This window comes from Nicotiana tabacum, chromosome 15 (assembly GCF_000715075.1).
Source record: "Nicotiana tabacum cultivar K326 chromosome 15, ASM71507v2, whole genome shotgun sequence".
Classification (NCBI taxonomy): domain Eukaryota; kingdom Viridiplantae; phylum Streptophyta; class Magnoliopsida; order Solanales; family Solanaceae; genus Nicotiana; species Nicotiana tabacum.
The window spans coordinates 35,506,660-35,525,036 of NC_134094.1; the positions used below are offsets into that span (position 1 = coordinate 35,506,660).

The 18,377-nt window shown below is 37.2% G+C and overlaps 1 long non-coding RNA gene across 1 annotated transcript; it reads left to right on the forward strand.

The window, feature by feature from the left end:
• The first annotated feature begins 14,267 nt into the window (after positions 1-14,267).
• On the forward strand, positions 14,268-17,909 carry LOC107804578 (uncharacterized). The gene is made up of 3 exons (XR_001652272.2): positions 14,268-14,404; positions 16,941-16,991; positions 17,510-17,909. It is a non-coding gene; the product is annotated as an uncharacterized LOC107804578 (long non-coding RNA).
• Positions 17,910-18,377: the final 468 nt, after the last annotated feature.

Genomic DNA, 18,377 nt, shown 5'->3' on the forward strand with positions numbered 1-18,377 from the left:
GGAAACTTCACTCTCATGTATCATTATCATGCGGATTTGTTAATTCCGAAGTCTGAACCTTTACTCTTCTATTCTCTCATAGAAGGTGAGGACACGTTCAGTAGATCAGGTACCAGCCCAACTAGTCAGGGTCGTGAGAGGTAGGGGCTGAGGTAGTAGCCGAGGTGGGTCTTAAACTATAGCTAGAGCAGCACATGTGGATCCACCAATCGCTACAGTGGAGGAGCAGGTTCCAGATATAGCTGAGTCGGTGGGACTAGCTGGCGGTGCCTATTGCTATGCTTGGTCTTCAAGAGATTTTGGCTTAGATCTGAAGTGTGTACACGAGCTTGGTGCAGGCGAGTATGCTACTAGTTGCACCAGCTACATCACAGACTAGGGGAGGAAACCAGACTCTCACCATTCGTACACCGGAGCAGCTAGCTTAGGGTTATAAGACTCCAGGGCTCTTACCAGTTCAGCCGGTTGCTGATGGTTGGGTCGAGGTTGGTCCACCTATGTTGATGAGGAGCAAAAGAGGTTGGAAAGGTCTAAGAGGCTTGACCCTCCCATCTTTAGTGGAGTAGAGTTAGAGGTTGCTTAGAGTTCTTTGGATCAATGTCATCGTATTCTTCACACGGCGGATATTATGGACATCAGTGGAGTTACATTTACTACTTTTCAGCTAACAGGGGCAGTCTACAAGTGGTGGCAGATTTGTGAATCAGGTGCACCAGCTGACACAGAACCACTTACCTAGCATGAGTTCTCAGTTCTCTTCTTAGAGAAGTATGTTCCATGGACCCGCAGAGTGGCGCTGCGTAGGGAGTTTGAGAAGCTATTCCATGGAGATATGACTGTGACTCAGTATGAGATGAGATTCGTATATTTGGCACATCATTCCATATGGTTGGTTCCCATTGAGAGAGAGAGAGATAGGATCAGGAGGTTCATTGATGGCCTCAACTATGGTGTACATTACAGATTGGCTCGAGAGGCCTAGACAGATGTTAGGTTTGACCAGGTGGTTAAGATTGCTAGGCGCTTCGAGTAGATTCGCAGACTTGATCGAGAGGAGCGAGAGGGAAAGAAGCCTTGTGGATTAAATGGTTTTAGTGGTACCTCATCTGGAGGTAAGACACATCACAACAGAGGCCATTCTTTTAGGCCCTCTCAGGTAGCTCATCAGATTCCTTGTAGCTCATCATAGGGCTGTGCATAATTTGGTAAATACCGAATTACCGTACCGAAACAAAAAATTTTTGTATTTGGTATTCGATATTTTGGTATTCGGTATGGTATTTGGTTTAAGTTTTTAAAAAATATGGTATTAGGTATGGTATTTGGTATTTTAAAATAAAATACCGAAATACCGATATTGTACCGAAATATATATTATATTACACAAAACACATATTATTAATTATAACATAAATATAAAAAATTAAAATTTTACTTTCTTTTATTATTTAAGTTCATCAATTAACTCTAAGCAAATAAGAAGACATTTCTAATGATCAAATTTATTCCTTTATGTGTAGTTTTCTCTCTCTAGTTTGATATTTGCTCGCTTTGGACAAAACTTTTGTAAATAAATTTTTTTAGTTTTGTACTTTAAAGTACTTTAATTAAGAATATTATAGTCTATGACTATATGCAATTGTTAGTATTCAAGCCAAATAAATCGAAGTTACCGAACCGAATAAAATAAAACCGAAAGGAGAAAAAATGAACCATACCGAATTTAATTAGGTACGGTATTGGTATAGCATTTGAAGAAATCGAATACCGAAAATATCTAACCGAAATATCTAAATACCATACCGTACCGACCGACGAACACCCCTAGCTCATCAGGTAGCCACCCTTCATACGGTGCCCATCCAATTCAGTCATTATTCAGTGCACACCCAGCTCAAAGCTCGTACCATACACCATCAATTCTAGGTCGTCAGTACCGGGTTCTTCCATTGGTTTCTCCAGTTCACGGGGTCGAATTCAGGCTTGCAGCCATTTCTTGGTCGAGGCTACTATAAATGTGGAGAGTTGGGGCATGTAAGGAAGTATTTCCCTTGCTATTACAGAGGTCTAGTGCATCATGGAGGCCAGACTATGACTCCCGCATTAGTTTCTACACCACTCCTCACCCAGTTCGGGGTGGAGGTCATACGGGTCAAGGTTTCCCTAGAGGGGGAGGTCAGTCAGTCAGGCAGTGGTCAAGCCCGTTCCTATGCATTTCCCGTCAGGCCAGAAGCAGTTGCTTCTGATGCCGTGATCACATGTATGGTTTCATTCTGCTGTAGGGATGCTTCATTGTTATTTGACCCTGGTTCCACTTATTCATGTTTGTCATCATACTTTTCTCATTATTTGGATATGCCTCGTGATTCTTTAGTTATGCATGTAATGTATCTACATCGGTGGGTGATTATATTGTGGTGGACCGTGTATGTAACGACCTGACTTGTAGTTTTGAACATCTATGTTTCTTTCGACAATTTGAAGTCTTGATTAGCTTCGTAATATGTATTATGACTTGTGTGAATTATCGGCTTTGATTTTCGGATGATTCGGGATTTAATTGAGAGAACAATCCTTGTTTAGAAGCTTAAATGAAAAGAGTTGACCAATTTGACTTTTTGTGCAAACGACTTCGGAATGAAGTTTTGATGGTTCCAATAGCTCTGTATGGTGATTTTGGACTTAAGAGTGCGTCCGGATATTCATTTTGATGTTCGTAGTTAAATTCGATTTGAAATGGCAAAAATAAGAAATTTAAAACTTGAAAGTTTGACCGGGGAGTTGACTTTCTGATATCGAGGTCAGAATCATATTTTGGAAATTGGAATAGCTTTGTTATGTCATTTATGACTTGTACGCAACATTTGAGTTCATTCCGGATTGATTTGCTATGTTTCGGCAAAGAACCTAGAATGTTTCGACATCATTTCTTCAAGAATACGTGGTATCACATTAATATCATGAGCTCCAAATTCAGTTTTGATTGATTAGATCCGTATTGAAATTTTGGAGCCATAGCAAAAAAAATCGTCGAATTCGGACATCGTATGAGAGAGTTATGCCCATTTCCGTGTTGGGAGCGATTTTCCACCACCGTCAGCACCCAGGGTAGCGTGGGGCACTAGACCTGGCGCTGGGATGCTTAAAGATACTGGAAAAAGCGCCATAGGCAGCATCCCATGCCACATGTGGCGCCCGAAACAGCTGAGGCCCTATAAACAGGGGTTTTCTGCCATTTTTGACAAAAATAGAGTTGGGGAGCTCGGTTTGGGCGATTTTCATGGGTAAACATTTGGGTAAGTGTTCCTTATCCTATATTTATTATATTTCATGATTCCATATTCATTTACATCATGAATCCGTGAATTTATGGAAGAAAAATCAGATTTTTATAAAATCTTCCAAAAATATAAAATGAAGATTTGAAGGTCAATCCGATGTCGGAATTCGATAATTTTTATATGGTTGGACTCGTATTGAATGGGTTGTCGGATTTGTGAGTTTCGTCGAGTTCCAAGATGTGGTCCCCACCGTTGATTTTTGAATTAATTTCGAATTTTTATTGTAAAATTTAGCATTTTCATATGGAATTGATTCCTATACCTCGTGTTGATTGTATCGAATTATTTTGACTAAGATTAGAGGCGTTCGGAGTCCGAATCACGAGGAAAAGGTTTATTGGAATAAAGAATTTGATCAGATTGAGGCAAGTAACTCTTCTAATCTTGGAGCTGAGGGTATGAACCCTGAATTATACGTGTAATGTGTTTGGTGTTGAGGTGACGCACATGCTAGGTGACGGACGTGTGGCCGTGCACCATGTGAACTTTGACTCCATTATTTCTGTGGTATTGTGTAGTTACCTGAACTTATATAAAATCATGAAAATCTCTATGTACTAGATCTATTGAGCTGAGATCTTGTTAAAATCATGTTGAGGCTATTGTTATTGAATTTGTTTAAATTGAAATTTCAAACACATTCATGTTCATTTATTTCATATCATCTCTCAGTCTCTGTTGCTATTTATTGATTCATCATATCATTATTTTTGGGCTGATTTTCATGACATTGTGAGCCCGAGAGACTGGAGAGATTGATGACTGAGTGAGGCCGAGGGCCTGATTGAGAGGATGATTATGGGATCGGGCTGCACGCCACAGCAGGCCATATTGGCTTTATATATATTATTATTTATGGGATCGGGCTACACGCCACAGCATGATTGACTGATTTATGCCATGATTGGCTTGTTATAGTTCTTGGGCTGAAGGAGCCCCTCCGGAGTCTGTACAATACCCCCAGCGAGCGCAGGTACCTACTGAGTGCGAGCACCGAGTGCGAGTGCCGAGCGCGAGTGCTGAGTGATTTGGGAGGATTGAGTGACTGTGAGGCATGAGTGACTGTGAGGATTGAGTGATTAGGAGGACTAAGTGACTGAGAGGATTGAGTGTCTGGGAGGACTGAGTAAATTGATACTCTGAGAGTATGCATATAGTTTTATCACTATGTTGTATTGCTTTGGCATGCACATTGACATGTAGGCATAGAGATGTACTTTCCTCATGCCATTTGAAAAATGAAATTTCCTATTGTGGAATAATGGTTTTTGGAAAAAATCACAGTTTTCAGACTTATTCATATTTTGGTGATTTCAGTGAAAAGAATTGAGTTTTACTATTATACTTGAAAAGAAAATGTTTATTTTTTCGGAACTGTGAACGAGCTGAGCATTTTATTATTGAGTTATTATTTATGTTGCCTCAATTTTACTGTTATGAGATGTTACTGGATATTAGTGTGGACTCTGACCTTGGTACAAGCCCGTCACTACTTTTAACCTAAGGTTAGGTTTGTTACTTATTGAGTACATGGGGTCGGTTGTACTCATACTACACTTCTGCACCTTGCCTGTAGATTTTGGATGCTGATGTTATTGTGTATGGCGAGAACCAGTATTGAAGATGTACCTGCGATCCAGTCACAACTGCCTCTTATTCTTGGTAGCTTTAGAATTATTAATCTGTTCATGTATATTTTAAACAGATGATGTATTTTATTTCACACTAGCTTTGTAAATTCAAAATCTTAGAAGCTCATGATTTGTACTACCAGTCCTTGGGGAGTGTATTAGAGTTAGTTAAATATTAATTGAATTGTATTGTTATTATTTGGCTTACCTATCGGGTGAAGTTAGGTGACATCACGGCTAGTCGGATTTTTGGGTCGTGACAGTGTATATCGGTCATGTGTGGTTACCGTTGGATGTTATAAGACCAGAGTTGATCTTTTACTGCTTAGCATGGTAGGTATTTATGTTGTTTTAGGCATGGATCGGTTGTCACCATATCACGCTATTCTAGATTATCACGTTAAGATTGTAACGTTGTCTATGCCGGGGTCATCGAGGTTGGAGTGGAGAGACTCCCTGGATCATGTTCCCAATAGAGTGATTTTGTATTTGAAAGCTCAATAGATGGTTGAGAAGGGTTCTTGGAATACTTAGCCTTTGTGAGGGATGTTAGTGTTGATACACCTACCATGGAGTCAGTTCCGGTGGTGAGAGAGTTTGCATATATATTTCTAGCTAACTTGCCGGTCATGCCACCCGACAGGGATATTGATTTTGGAATTGACTTGGTGCCGAGCACTCAGCCCATCTCTATTCCACCGTATAGCATGGCACCAATAGAGTTAAAGGCGTTGAAGGAACATCTACATGAGTTGCTTGATAAGGGTTTCATCGGACCTAGTATGCCATCGTGGGCTACACCAGTACTATTAGTGAAGAAGATGGTTCTATGAGGATGTGTATTAACTACAGGCAGTTGAATAGGGTTACTATCGAGAACAAGTACACACTACCGTGTATTGATGACTTATTTGATTATCTTCAGGGTGTTAGAATGTTCTCAAAATTGATTTGAGATTGGGGTATCATTAGTTGAAGATCCGTCCTTCAGACATTCCAAAGACGGCTTTCAGGACCCGTTATGGTCACTATGAGTTTTTGGTGATGTCTTTTGGGCTGATCAATGCCCCAACAACTTTTATGCACTTGATGAACAACGTAGTTTAGCCATATCTTGATTCCTTCATCATAGTTTTTATTGGTTATATATTGGAGTATTCACGCAGCCTGGAGGATCATGAGCAGCTCTTGAGGATCGTGCACCAGACATTGAGGGAGAAGAATCTATATGCTAAATTCTCGAAGTGCGAGTTTTGGCTAATTCAATGGCAGTCTTGGGCCATGTGGTATCTAATGAGGGGATTAAGGTAGATCTGAAGAAGATTGAGGCAATTCAGAGTTGGCCTAGACCATCTTCTGCTACTGAGTTCCGGTGTTTCCTTAGTTTGGCCGGGCATTATTTTTGCTTTGTGGAGAGTTTTTCATCTATATCAACCCCATTGACTAGATCGACGCATAAGGGTGCCCTATTCAGGTGGTCTGATGAGTGTGAGAAGAGCTTTCACAAGGTCAAGAATACCTTGACTACAACTCTAGTTCTGGATTTTCCTTCGGGATCGGGTTCATATACAGTCTATTCTGACGCTTCACAGATTGGCATTGGATATGTGTTGATGCAAGAGGGTAGAGTTATTGCTTATGCTTCGCGTCAATTGAAGCCCCATGAGAAGAACTACCCTATTCATGATTTAGAGTTGGCAGCCATTGTTCACACGCTTAAGATTTGGAGGCATTATCTTTATGGCGTGTCTTGTGAGTTGTTCACAGATAACAGTAGTCTCCAGCACTTATTCAAGCAAAAGGATCTGAACTTAAGGCAACGGAGGTGGTTAGAGCTAAAATAAGATTATGATATTACCATTCTTTATCATCCGGAAAATACCAATGTGGTGGCCGATGCTTTGAGTATGAAGGCTGAGAGCATGGGGAGTCTTGATTATATTCTAGTTGGGGAGAGACAGTTAGCATTGGATGTTCTGGCTTTGGCCAATAGGTTCGTGAGGATGGATATTTTAGAGCCTAGCAAGGTTCTTGATCGTGTTGTATCACGGTCGTCTTTGTTTTAGCCCATCAAGGCACGTCAGTATGTTGATCCCTACTTACTTATCCTAAAGGATACGGTGTAGTATGGTGATTCCAAGGAGGTTACTACTGGTGATGACGGGGCACTGAGGATACAGTGTCGGATTTATGTTCCAAATATTGATGGGTTGCGTGAGTTGATACTTGAAGAGGCCCATAGTTCGTGGTATTCCATTCATCCAAGCGTCGCGAAGATGTACCAGGATTTGAGGCAGTACTATTGGTGGCTGAGGATATAGAAGGATATTGTTGAGTATGTTGCTCGGTGTTTGAACGTTCAGCAAGTGAAGTACGAGCATTAGAGACCCAGTGGTTTGCTTCAAAGGCTTGATATTCCAAAGTGAAAATGGGAGAGTATCACGATGGATTTTATAGTTGGACTTCCACAGACCTTGAGGAGATTTTATGTAGTGTGGGTTATTGTGGACAGACTGACCAAGTCTGCACATTTCATTATAGTCATGACTACCCACTCTTCAGAGCAGCTGGCTCGGATTTACATTCGTGAGATTGTTTGCCTTCATGGTTTGCCCGTGTCTATTATCTCGTATCGAGGCACTCAGTTCATATCGCATTTTTGAAGAGTGGTATAGTGAGAGTTGGGCACACAGGTCGAGTTGAGTATAGCATTTCATCCCCAGACGGACAGGCAGTTCGAGTGCACTGTTCAGATCTTGGAGGGCATGTTACGTGCCTGTGTTATTGATTTTGGGGCTTCATGGGATCAATTTTTGTTGTTAATAGAGTTCGCCTACAACAACATCTATTTGTCGAGTATCCATATGGCTCCTTATGAGGCCTTATATGGGAGGCAGTGTCGTTCTCTGGTTGGTTGATTTGAGCTTGGGGATGCTAGGTTGTTGGGCACTAATTTAGTACGTGATTCTATGGAGAAGGTGAAGTTGATTCAAGAGAGGCTTCGTGCAGCACAGTCTAGGCAGAAGACTTATGACGATATGAAAGCACGTGATGTGGCATATATGGAGGGTAAGAAGGTTCTACTCAGAGTTTCACCCATGAAGGGTGTGATGAGGTTCGGCAAGAAGGGCAAGTAAAGCCCTAGGTATATTGGTCCTTTTGAGGTTCTTGAGAGAGTTGGATAGGTAGCCTACAGACTTGCCTTTCCACCTAGTCTATCTGGAGTTCACCTAGCGTTTCATGTTTTAATGCTCCGGAAGTATTATAGGGATCTGTCACATGTTTTGGACTTAAGCACAGTGTTGTTAGATGGGGATTTGACTTATGATGTGGAGCTAGTAGCCAATTTGGATCAGCAGGTCCGAAAGTTGAGGTCGAAGAATATTGCATCAATGAAGGTTCATAGGAGATATCAGCCAGTCGAAGAGGCTACTTGAGTTACTGAGTAGGAGATGCGAAGCAGATATCCCCAAATCTTTAAGACTCCGGGTATGATTCTAGACACGCTCGAGGACGAACGTTTATTTTAGAGGGGAAGAATGTAATGGCCTGCCGGTTGTTTCGAGTATTTTAATCCCCCCCCCCACTCCCATTTTATGATTTACTAATGTGTATTTATGATTACGTGACTCGTCGGGGTAGTTGATTTGGTTTCGGGGGGTTTTGGAGTAAACTAGGACACTTAGTCCAAGGTTGGTAGCTTAAGTTGAAAGAGTTGACTGGAGTTTGAATTTTGTGTATACGACTCCAGAATGGTGCTTTGATGATTCCAATAGCTTCGAATGGTCATCTTGGACTTAGGCCTATGTTCGGATTTGGATCTAGAGGTTCCTAGATCGTTTTGGCTTGAATTGGCAACTGTTAAAAAGTTGGAAGGTTGATAGGTTTGACCAGGAGTTGACTTTGTTTATATCGGGTTTGGATTTTGGTTTCGGGAGTTAGTATAGGTTTGTTGTTTCATTTGGGACTTGCATGCAAAATATGAGGTCATTCCGGGTTGGTTTAATGTGATTCGGCATAAGTTTTGGGAGTTGAAAGTTCATTAGTTCTTTAGTCTTGCATCGTGGTGCGATTCGTGCTTTAACTGTATATTTGGAAAGCATGTCTCAATTCTTGAAATTTGTGCTGAACTCGATATCCTTGAGTTGTTTACTTATACTATTTCCTTCTTATTCTGAGTTGTTATTTATTATTGATATTGGTCACTAACTGTTCCTTTTAAGCTCGTCACTACTTTTAGCCCAAGGTTAGGTTTGTTACTTATTAAGTACATGGGGTCGATTGTACTCATACTACACTCTGCATTTCGTGTGCAAATCCAGGTACTTCCGGGAGCGCCCATTGCTATAGTTCACACCGGTACTAGCTTGAGGAAACTACGAGGTAGATAATATATCGTTCGCAAACCTTGGAGTTCTCTTTCATTTATTTATGTTATTATTGTTTTATTGTTCAGATAGTTATATTGAGTATTTGGCCTTGTATTTTGATATTCAGTTGTACTCATGTACTCGTTGACACCAGATCATTGGGATGGTTGTAGTAGTGTTACCGTTGTTTTCTCAGTTATTTCATGATATTTCTGATGTTGAGATTGTTAAGTTCTACTTTATTGAGCTTATTGTTATTGTGAAATGGTTGGCTTGCCTATCAAGTAGTATTAGGCGCCATCACGGCTCCGGTGGGAGTTGGGTTATGACAATTATAATGTCGTTACTTCAAAAGGAACTCTATTCTCAAGATTAAAGCTTATGAGCCTCATTGTTTCATATTGTTATAGTTCACGACTATTATTGTTCTTTGTCGGGACCACTTCCCATCTTGATAGGCTTTGAATCTTATGTCTTCTTATGATTCTTGTTGATTCTCGGATAATTGATATAGAGACAGTTACATAACGTTAATCGGATGATAACAATTTGAGTCAATCCGATGAGATCCATAAGGCCCTTCAAAGTTATTGCTTGCATTGTACTTGTGCACACCACCACAACTAGTTTTGACATTACTGAGTCCTATTAAGGTCGGGTACGACCGAGTCCTCTTCGAGGCTGGGTATGTTATGTTATGACATGATTTGCCCCACAGAGTGGCTTGATACTATATTATATGGCTCATTGAGTGGCTTGATTTTTATAGACATGCATATATATCCATGATTGTGACAATGTATGCCCTAAAAGGCTTGTTATGAGTTTCAGGCTAACTTTTGTACTCTTCCTTTATATTTTTTGTAATGACTCGGCCGGTTGTTTTGAGTATTATAGCCTTCGTATTTAATCTTCTAATTATATGCTTTACCTACCTTACATATCCAGTACATATTTCGTACTGACGATCCCTTGCTGAGGCACTGTGTTTCATGCCCGTTGATACAAATAGCGATCCAGACGATATTTCACAATAAATGACTCAACTCAACTGAAGTTTATCACGCTCCTTTCTTCCGGAGTTATCTAGTAAGCTGGTAGGTATGATGGTCGCATATATGTACATAGTTGGGTATGGCGGGGCCTGTCCCTACCTTATGATGTTTAGGTACTCCTTAAAGGCTTGTAGACAGACGTTATATGTATTGATGGTTATGATGGCCTTGTAGGCCCGTATATATCATGTATATAAGCTTGTATATCATTTTGGGGTCATTCTTTATCGAGTACTCTTTATGTTTTAGTGAGATTGTCTCGTGACGTCCCTTCCGGTCCATTTATAAATGTTAGTATGGTTATTGATGTACGTTGTGGTGGTGTAACGCCCGGGTGCCCGTTGCGGCCCTCCAGTTTGGGTCGGAAAAAAAACGATCGATCGAGTTGTTATAATTTTTCAAATAATTGCTATTCCAAAATGTTTTGCTTTCCAAAAGCATAAATAAGGCATATTTATAAAACATATCATCACATAGCACTTACACAAGCTGTGCATGAAAATATGGAGTATCCTAGCTAACCCGCAGTCGGCGCCCCACCCTTGACAACCCTTTATAAAGTCAATGACGTTTATGAAACGTACTAAGAATATTAAGTTTTAACTTACCGTGACCTCAATCACAACTAGCCAATCCTCTCAAATAGTCAATAAAATGACATCCCAAACGTTCAACACAATCCAATCTACATATAAAAATATGGACTTTTATCATAATATCATCATATACAAGTCAATATATTTCATTTTTGGTTAACAATTCAGTTACAAGCCTTCTACAATTCACTCATATCAAATTTGATATTCGGAGTTCATAATGAAATTATTCAAGTCCTTAAAATCATTACTCGACTAATTACATAACCCAAAGTTACTATTCACTTCTTCTTTACCAAATCAACAATGGTGAAAATGTCATACTCTAGAGTTTCCTCAAGTCATAAATTAAATAGTGTTTCCATCTTGACAATACACTAATAGTACCCATTTCATTATTATATATACTTGAAAAACAATCCTGTTCTTAAATTACTTGGGCTGAATATCTAAAATAAAACCTAGTCTGCACTCATGCTTTGCAAGAGCATTTTCTTGATCTTAGCTTTAATATCCTCCCGCTAAAGCCTCGTTTCCACGATGAGAAACAGACATGGAGCATCAGTGGTTGGTGCTGCTTTATTTTCAGACGAGACATGAAAGCTAAGTTGTTTTTTTGCTCTTTATAAGGTACTGTACTATGGACCCCAAAACCACGACACTTGATTTATTAGATTAAATAATACATGCATTAGCTTTATGTATTAATAATACCTTCTTTGGTATACTTTTTGAATTTATTAGTTATGCGAGTATTAGTAATACACTCTATTTGATTTAATCATATGTATGACTAATGCGTAGGAAACTATGGTATTAATAATGCAATGAGTTTTAATGCATGCATTAACTTAGTTAAAGACAAAATTGCCATTCAAAATTTATGCTTGATTAAAATATGCTATTATATTAATGCAAGTTTGATACTTAAATTGCTCCCGCAATTTTATTATATCTTATAATTTGTACTCTACTAATACGTATTGGAATGCACTTATAATCAGCTCATTTTCCTTTTATTTTTTTAATTCAAACTTTCCTTGCCTAATAATTCAAGAAAGTGGAAAATAAAATTATATCCCTAGTAAATAAATAAATACTTAGCATTTCTTTTTTTATAAATAAATATTCAATTCTACACTACAATATAAGTAGACATATCAAATAATTTTTTAAAACCTTTTTCATATAAAATCATTCCTCAAAATATATTTTTTTTAAAAAGATAAAGCGATGGACTGGTTATGAGCGTATTTTTGTAAACAAATATTTTTTTTAAAATTTGTGCAATACTTTAATGCATCAAACCAAACAATAGATAAGAAATATACGAGCATAACTAATACCAACATTACTAATATACTCTATTCAACATAATTCTTATGCACCCCACCAAACGAGCCCTTAGAGGTCGTTTGATAGGATGCATTAGATAAAAATAATGCATGCATTAGCTTTATGTATTAATAATACCTTATTTGATACACTTTTTGAACATATACATTAATTATGCAAGCATTACTAATATACCATATTTGGTATTATCCTATGTATAACTAATGCATAGAAAACCATGGTATTAACAATGCAATGGTTTTTAATGCATGCATTAGCTTAGTTAAAGATAAAATTGCCCTTAAAAATTTATGCTTGATTAAAATATGTTATTATATTAATGCAAGTTTGATGTAAAGCTTGAGGCTGAAATTGCTCCCGTAATTTTATTATATCTATACTCCGTCAATTTCTTCATTGTAAATACTTAGCATATTTCCTTTTTATAAATAAATATTCAATTCTATACTATAATATAAGTAGACAAATCAAATAAGTTTTTTAAAACCTTTTTCATATAAAAACATTCCTCAACATATGTTTCTTCCAAACGATAAAGTGATGTACTGGTTATGAGGGTATTTTTATAAACAAATAATTCTTTTAGAAATTGTGCAATACTTTAATACATCAAACCAAATAATAGATAAGAATTATGTGAGCATAACTAATGCAAGCATAACTAATACCAACAATATTAATACACCATATTCAGCATTATTCTTATGCACCCTACCAAATGACGCCAACTGAATTTGGGACCGCAACTTACTTTCTTATTATGTCGATTTATAGCATGTTCGGCCAAACTTCTCCAAGCTGAAAAAGACTTTGTTTTAAAAAAAAGTATTTTTTTCAAAGTTGAAGTATTTGGCCAAGCTTTTAGGAGGAAAAATAGTGCTTTTGAGTAGAAGCAGAAGTTATTTTGGAGAAGAAAAAAAAAGTATACCTTTTTTCTAGAATCATTTTATTGAGAATTACTTTTGAGAAAAAAATACACTTTAGAAGCACTTCTTAAAAGTTTGGCCAAACACTAATTGCGACTTAGAAGTGTTTTTCAAATTAATTAGTCAAACACAAATTGTTTCTCACCAAAAGTATTTTTGAACAAAAAACACTTCTCAAAATAAGCTAATTTTTCTAACTTGGCCAAACAGGCTATTAGTCATGTTGTTGCTGCAGTGCTAATACCAAACTTTGTTATCTCTATATATTCATAAAAAGTTAAAAACATAAATAGAAACATAACGTGATTTAATCAAATTGAATTTTCAAACTCACAAATTGTATTGTGCACCTTTAACAAATTTAATCTCCTCATTGTTGCCCAAGGTTTGGATTCATTTCTCTAAGAATAAAACAGATTACATTGTTTTGTAATAACAATAATTTAAATTATAGAACTTTGGCGATCTAAAAGAAAAGAGCGAATTACATTTGACATTTTATTTTTATTTAAAAACTATATTGTAGAGAAGATGGGAAGAAAAATTTAATTTTCAGTTAAAGAATTCTAAGGAAATGTCTTAGTATTTATAGCCAACAAAGTGGGAGGGGCGAAAAAGGTGCAATTCAAAGCCGTTTTTATTTATTTTTTTATCTTTTCACGGATAGACAGGTGCCTTTTACGGAAAAAGACTCGCGCTATTTTAATTTTAAGAAATGCCATGAAAAATAAGAAAAAAAGGGGAAAAATGGGTAAAAATAATATGTCAATCAAGAAAATTGAAACAAGGCGAGTAATGAGAAGTCACGAGACTTGCCTTCTTCTTAATCCCATTTTTTTTTAAAGAGATACTAGAAATGTCTTTCTATTTTCACCCAACAAATTCTTTTCCTTCTTCTCAAGTTTGGAATCAAAGTAACTATAAAATCTCTTAAAAGAATCAAAATACTTTGCAATAATAATAATAATAATAATAATAATAACACATACATACATATATGTATCTGCTTGGCACTCATGTTTCCACACTCCTATATCCTTCCGCTCTTCTTCTAATCTGTTCTTTCTTGCTGAAATTGGCAGATTTACAAATTGTGTGGTTGGCTTTGTTCTTCTCCACATCTGAATTGGTTAGTTTCCACTTCGTTCTTTTCGAGCTTCTTGGGTTCGTGAATCAATTTTCTCTTTTAGGTTTCCTCGTAGTTTTACCCTTGGAAATTTGTCAATAATTTACTCCTGTAAAATACCCACTCTTTATGCTTTTAGCTTTGAAAGAGAAATCTGTTTTACCTCTGATTTTTATGAAAGACTTCATTGTTGGTAGCTTTGCAACAGAAATCTGTTTTATCTCTGATTTTTATGAAAGATTTGATTTTTTTGAGATGGGAATCTGTTGGGATTTTAGTTGTAGAAGTAGAATTTTCAATTCATTCTCCTGATTGCTTGAGGAGTTGGACTAAGTAATTTATTGGATCGAGGGACTTCACTTACTTTTAGCAGCTTCTTTAATTTGGCTCTTTGGAGAACCTTTATACACTAGATTATGTCTTTAGTGAGTGTTATTTGATGATTGACACTGCAAAAGAAAGTTCTTATATAGTTATCAGTATGTTTATTGCTCTTCTCCGTTTTCCTGGAAACCTATTTGGCACCAGGGAAGGAGAAAAGTATTTGAATCCTTGAACCTAAGAGTATCTATTGATTCTCTGTATTCAATTAAATATGACATGGGGAACCTTTGTTTGTTAGCTTAGTATGGAGTAAGAAAAGGTAAGAGAATCTAAATTCCATTAATGCTCTAACTCAACAACAACAATAACAAACCCAGTATACTCCCACAAGTGGGATCTGGGGAGGCTAGTATATACACAGACCTTAATCCTATAACTCGAGTGGAAATATTTTAGCACATGTACTCATTTTAATTCTAACCGTCCTCCAACCACTCATACCCATGGAAACGGTTGTTCATTTTGCCTGTGTTTTGTTGACTGGAATTTCTTGAATGCTGCTTTTTCCATAGACTTAAGTTTTTTTTAATTCAATTTTACCATTCGATTTGACCCACTTAAATTTTTTAGAGGAACCTCAACTAAAGATTTATTATTTGCATATATAGCAAGTTGGTACAAAGACAAGAGAGCAAAATAAAGGGGCGAGAATAGAACCTCCAGTTAATCGAGTGGAGAATATCAGAATAATGGAATCGGTTTCACAAGCGATTTTTGCGAGCAACTTCTTCCATTTCAACACAGTAGTACAGAACCACTTGCTTCTTTTTCTTTACTGTTTCCTTCTCCATCTAAACACAGTAGCTGTTTGAGAGAGTGTGTGTGTGTGTGTTCTGACAAAAGTGCAGGAGAGTGCTGTAGTGTGCCTGTTGTTTAAGGATTTTTGACTAAGGTTTTCGTCATCCAACAATTTGGTGTTTAGGTCACTGTACAAGATGCAGAAAGATCATCAACCAAATGTGCCAAATAAAAGCTGTGTGATCCTTAATTCACTTACATTTCTGTTAATGTGGATAGCTTGTTGCTTTCAGTGGTTTGCTACTTTGCATATAACTCTCTTGTCTTTTACTCTGTCATTTACTCAGTTCAGAATTTGATTGCTTGGGTGGCTTTGATAGAAATATATGCTTTATGATATTCAACTGTGTTCGAGGTTATGCATATTGCTTACTTGTGTGTTAGGATTTTAAGACTCAAATTCTTTTTAAGAGTTAAGTGGTTTTTTTTAAAGGGATCAAGATTAAAGGGATATTCTAATTCCAGTAGGTGGAAAATGGAAAGTTTAGTTTTATGACTTGAAGATGAAACTGGGGACTGCTGTTCAGAGCTTAGATGATGAAAGGGATTAGAGCTGGATCGTAGTGTGTCAATTTCATTTGTTTGATAACAAAAAAGACGACTGGAAGTTGTTACCATAGCTAATACATCTGATTACAAATAAAAATTGTGCTAGGGGGTTTTTGTCTCCTTAATATAAAACTCAACGTTGCAGTTCAAGTATAGATTCTGTTGTTAGCAAAGGTAGTACACTGTGAGATGTGTGGTAGCCGCATGTCACAAGTTTGGATCCTAGCTGGTGAAACAGCTCTGGTATCTAAGTGGTGATGAAGAGTAGAGAGACAGCCCATTATCCTCTAAAGCTGGTCTGATGGATTTCGTCTCAAAGGAAAAAAGAAAAGGTTCTATTGTGGTTTAAAGTTGAGTAGCTTAAAATTCTGAAGATGTCCGGAGATAATAGAGTATATCATATGAAATGGAGAGATGGATATTCTGAAAAATTCCTTGTTTATTGCATAAAAAAGAGGGACAAAGTAATTCTAATGCTGGTGTCTCCATTTTATGCTTTGGTCAGCTTATTTCATTCCTTTGTTTCGTTTCCTCGCTGTGTTACCTTGTATAATATTTTGTTGATTTTCATAGATCATATAGAATTCCATTGTGAGGGTATCATAAATTTACTTTTCGGGACCTTTGTTGAACATCCTTGGAATTGACAATTTAATGCATCCAATACCTATTGGCAATTGCTGTGGGTGATCTTTCATTTGTTTTTACAGTTATACTGCCAATAGTTGGCCTTTTAGTGATGTTACTTTCACTGAAGAGTTTCTGTACTCTGATTTCTCTGCTAATTTATTTTTTCTACTATTCGAAGGTTTCCAAAGTGCGTGGAGCTAAAACTTCCTCGTGAAGGAGCTGATTTCTGGTTTGTAGCTATTATCATTCTCTTTCTGAATTATTTTGTAGCTACGGTCATTCTCTTTCTGAACTATCTTCTCCATCTTTCATTTATCGAGCTGAAGCTTAATTTTGGGATTACTGATTTGTATTAACTTATATCATAGCTGAAACCATCAATCTGTAGGAAATTCTTTCTTTTTTTTTTGGTAACAGCTTGTACAGCTTGTTAAAAATTTGTTTGTGCATAACCTCTGCACCTTTAATGCTATGTTTGCAGAATATTTTGTATCAGGACTATTTGGCTCATTGTAAACTAGATTGCCTATCTGCATAAGTTGTTCAATGTCAAAAACTTAGGTTCAGTGGTGGAAACTGGAATAATGGACATTATAAAATTGCAGCTAATAGACAAAAGGTTATAAGGACCGCAACTATCTATCTGAGAGACCAAAATAAAGTGGAACTTGAAAAATTATCTACTGTTGTGAACCAAATAGGAAAAGTTGTCTTTCTAGACACTAGCTTGATAATGCTTCTTGTCAGCACGCAGGATTGTTTCAAGGCATCTTGGAGCTCTCACAAGTCTGTCCACTTGAAGGCAAAATTATCTTCTCTGGCAACTGAAACTTCAGGAGAACAAAATGCAGCCTCACCTAGTGATGGTTGGCTATATTGCTTGAGGAAAGGACAGGCTCGAACACTTCATTTATTCTGACATTTGTTTGTTCTTCACGGTTTGTCGTTATGACCTACCAGAGTCAAGTCTTGGCACATTCTTCTTGACTCCAAGACATGTTGAAGCCAGCGAAACTTAAAGTGGAGTTTCCTTAATAAGATACTGTAGCTGCTCTTTGTATGTAATGCCCTTCTATGTTGCTAAGATTTTGTGAAGTTGTTCTTGCTTGGTTTGCTGCTATATATCAAGAAAGCATCTTGTACTTGACTCTTAATTGCACTTCTCATGTGTTTGATGGCATGCTTTGCCATGGTTTCAAGTGTTTTAGACTTTTTGCTTGGATGAAATTGGTGGAATAGCAGTTTCTGAAATGAAAATTTAAAGGGGTCTAGCAATTATGGCCTCCCTTCTATTAAATGGATAACGTAGAAGAATTATAGATTAAGTTCCTTTTCAGACAGACTATGGTCTCTTCTTTATCCTCAAATTATGTACGGAGTAACAGTTTATGATTAAGCTGTTAATTCTTTTTCTCCAACTGTATGTAGATTCCTTTATTTCTGCAGAGCAAATAAATATATTTCTGTGCTTTCCTCTTTGTATCATTTTGAAATGACAACACCATCATGTATCTACTACGCAGTTTGTGAATCTCTGAACTTTTATTTTTGGAAAATAATTAAATCGGTGTCCCGTTGAAATGTTGAAGTTGATTAATTTGACAATTTAAAAGTG